Source organism: Simochromis diagramma, unplaced genomic scaffold (assembly GCF_900408965.1).
Source record: "Simochromis diagramma unplaced genomic scaffold, fSimDia1.1 OVJJ01000776.1, whole genome shotgun sequence".
Lineage (NCBI taxonomy): Eukaryota > Metazoa > Chordata > Actinopteri > Cichliformes > Cichlidae > Simochromis > Simochromis diagramma.
This window is the reverse complement of record NW_024387296.1, coordinates 166,076-169,959: the sequence shown is the minus strand read 5'-3', so window position 1 is coordinate 169,959 and position 3,884 is coordinate 166,076. Positions and strand designations below refer to the sequence as shown.

The 3,884-nt window shown below is 41.0% G+C and overlaps 1 long non-coding RNA gene across 1 annotated transcript; it reads left to right on the top strand.

Annotated features, from left to right (window-relative positions):
* Positions 1-1,382: 1,382 nt before the first annotated feature.
* Positions 1,383-3,473, top strand: LOC120716492. Its single transcript, XR_005691942.1, has 2 exons — positions 1,383-1,762; positions 3,082-3,473. It is a non-coding gene; the product is annotated as an uncharacterized LOC120716492 (long non-coding RNA).
* Positions 3,474-3,884: the final 411 nt, after the last annotated feature.

Genomic DNA, 3,884 nt, shown 5'->3' with positions numbered 1-3,884 from the left:
CAAGATCGTATATCTCAACTGCAAATGATCCAATATGTTCCAAACTTAAAACTTGTGCTTGATGGGAATTTGAGTCTGGAGACGTCCATGTACCATTATTAGGTGACACAAATGTCACCTGGTGGCAGCAGAAAATCAGCAATAGGTCATTGTCATGGCATTTAGATGACATTTTAACGGGTGGGTCCAAGCACGATACATGATCGCCTGCCATAAAGTTAGTGCGTAATCTTCACCGCCATCTAGTGGACACAGGAGGTGTTCAGTAAATGGCCTGTATTTATATAGCGCTTTACTAGTCCCTAGGGACCCCAAAGCGCTTTACATATCCAGTCATCCCCCCACTGGTGATGGTAAGCTACATTGTAGCCACAGCTGCCCTGGGGCGCACTGACAGAGGCGAGGCTGCCGGACACTGGCGCCACCGGGCCCTCTGACCACCACCAGTAGGCAACGGGTGAAGTGTCTTGCCCAAGGACACAACGACCGAGACTGTCCAAGCCGAAGCTCAAACCGGCAACCTTCCGATTACAAGGCGAACTCCCAACTCTTGAGCCACGATCGCCCCAGTAGGTAAATGACAGCATCCAATCAGCATCCTCTGCTAAAGACAATCATATGATCGTGTGACTCAACAACATGCTCGTGCTGTATGTATTGTAAACCGCACACGCTCAGATGTGCACCAGGGTGCGAGGACCCGCTCATCACTGCAGCTTTAATATAAAATGTGTTTCTTACGTTTTGTGTTGTTTCTTTCAGTTTATTCTAACATTATCTTATGTAACAGGATTTAAATCATTTATAAAATGTATAAACCCCCCAAAAATTATCTTAAATGCTTTTTTCAATTCTTACTTTAAATTTGAAAAATTTTATTTAATACAAACTAAGAACTGTTTAAAGAAATGAGTTACTGAGCTTCACTGCTGTTGTTGCAGTGTGGGGTAAAAAAGCAACCCCCCCCCCCCACCCGCTGGTTCTTCTGTTGGAAGTCCTGGGGAGGTACATGAACTTCAAATCACATGCAATCACATTTTAATGTCAGTTTGTTGGTTACATACTGTAGTTAAAGAATGTAAGCATTGTGGTTGACCATCAGATTTTCATGTACATAAGATTTATGATATATTTTGTATCAGATGTAAAAGAAACATGTCAGAAATGTGTGCTGGATATTTGTAATTATATCTAAAGATCCGCGACTACAACTGATCAGCTCAGTCACATGTTCATAAATGTGAAGTTTATTAGACACAAAAAGCTCGTGTTGACGTACTGAGTGAGAGTCGTCCTGGTTTTTGTTCGTTCCTGTTTGTTGTCAGGCCCTCAGGCAACACTGCATTAAAAGCTGGTTGTGTGGTGCTAATAAGGATATAATCGATATAAATCAAATATAATTTGCGATGGAAATGAAATGATGAGTGTCTTGATAAACAAGTCTCCGGAAAGGAGTTTGACGTTCAGAGCAAACACACAGTTCAAGCCTTGGGGCTCAACCCTGAAACACTTCAGTTACTCTGACTCCACCTCTGTCAGAAACAAGTCAGAGCAACCCTCAACCAACCCCACCACCTCACATGCACACCTTGTAACACACTCAGTTACTTTCACTTTATTCAATAACATGTTGTCAGCTTTTAATCTCTGGCATTCTCAAACAATCGAACCATCGTTGGACATCTGTGTGAAATGTCCGCTGTAACTTCTGCGTCTCTCTGCTGGACTTTACTGTCTGTCTGCCTCCTGCTCGTCTCTGCAGGTGAGAATAAACTCTTTTTGAATCAAACAGGATTTCCTGAAGAGTTCTGTAAACATTCAGGATGTAAATGATCTCTGAAACTGTTTAAAGTCACTCCGTATGAGTGCAAAATGTCTGGAATAGAGATGTCCACTGGGCTTTATTGCTGTATTTCTGTGTCTATGTGGGAACATATTTATTTCGTAGATGCTTAGATTCATTATATTGTATTAGTCTGATGGCAAATCAATGCAGCTAAATTGAGTTCTAATGCTCAATAACTGGTGTATATTCGGAGTTACAATAAAATAGTTGTTCTGTCCTATTCTATGACCTGTACCTATTCTACTGAAGCTGAATTAGAAGTGATCTGTTCCAAGGAGAAGATTCAGATTTGTCGTAACCATCAGATGACTTTGTTCCAGAAAGAGAGCCAATGAAAACTCTCTCTGCTGCACTGAGTTTTCATCTGACTCCTGTTGCAAGTTTTTCAACTTTGTCATAAGAACAAAACGTCAAAGCTCGCATTGGATCTTTGCGCCTTTACATAAGTTGGTGTAAATCTGGAACAAATAATTCTCGTATTAGAGCTGGACTCAATGTAAGAGCCGAGGCAGCTCTTCTTCTTTTATTAACTGTGGGTAATAAGGAACTGTCAGGCTCTTAGTCTGTTACCTTACACTTATGTTATACACAGCAGGCAGGCTTCAATAAAAAAAAAAACAGCCTGTGTGACACTTCAACAAAAACAAAACCAACCAGGAAATATTTGTTAACCGAACAAATGCTGTCATACAAGCTTCTGAATACAGGCTACAGATGTAAGAGTTATTGAACTGAATTGAACTGTGTTCACACAACGAAGTGCAGTGATTCAATTAAATTAAATTGAAGTGAATTGAATTAAATTTATTGGTTGTGCTAATGATTTAATGTTTGATATTGTCAAGTAAAAGACACTAAAATTAAATGCATCTGAGGAACTTTTCAGTACCCTGAACAGATATCTGTAAATGTAAATTTTGAGCCCAGGCATCTGAAACCTTGATCATAACAGAGTTTGGTGCAGGAGTTTAGCTTAATCCAGCATCTGGTAAAGTTTAAGCTGGTTATAGAAAAGTGCTGAATGTTAGTGAAAACACAAATGTCATCCATATCCAGATGGACGTGCTGCTCTTCTTCAGTGAGATTCGCTCACTGAACTCAATGTGGATCATATTTTGTCAGACACCCAGCTGATGGTAAACCTCCTCGTACTCTGGTCCCGTTCAGCAGAGCTCAGCGGTCTCTGTCTGACTGGCTGCTGCTGCAGTTACTTTAACCTCTCTGCTCTGTGTCAGACCAGAAAATCATCACAGCCGAGCCGGGGACAGACCGTCATTCTGCCATGTCGAGCTCCAAACAACGACATCATCGGTGTAGAGTGGAGCAGACCGGACCTGCAACCAGAGCAGGTCTTTCTTCACCACGATAAGACGTTTGATCCAGTAAACGAGCATCCGTATTTTGACAACCGGATGGACCTGCAGGACAGACAGATGGAGGACGGAGACGCGTCTTTGGTCCTGCAGAAAGTGACGGCTGCTGACACTGGAGTGTACGAGTGTCACGTCTTCATGAGAGGAACAGACTCCAGGAAGAGAGCTAATCCAGACGGTGACCCCATCTGCATCATCCAGCTGAGGGTCGATGATGCAGAAAACGAAATAAAAGTTTAAATAATTATTACGTAGCTTTAATTGTTTCCTCTTTTTAGCCCTTTTTATTTAAAGTTCTTAATCAGCAGCTGTATTTTGATCATATAACAGCTTTACCATCTGCTTCAAATAACTGAAAACACTAATTTAATCTCTTCAGTCAGTTCCTGGGCAGTGAGACGTTCCCCAAACCCTTAAAGTTAAACTGTGATCTGTTTTTAAATTTAGAAGAAGGTTTGCTGGATAGTTTTGTGACAGAAGCAATGATAGGAAAATATTTCATCATAAAACTGTTGGTGAGGTGAAGCTGAACTTTGAATCATGCAAGTCTGTTTTAACGTCTTTGTTAAAGAAGGTAAACATACGGGTTGGGTCTTACTGGAATCTTAGCTGCATCTGTTTTTCTACAGGAAATATGTCGGAAATGATTGACATGTGATAATAAT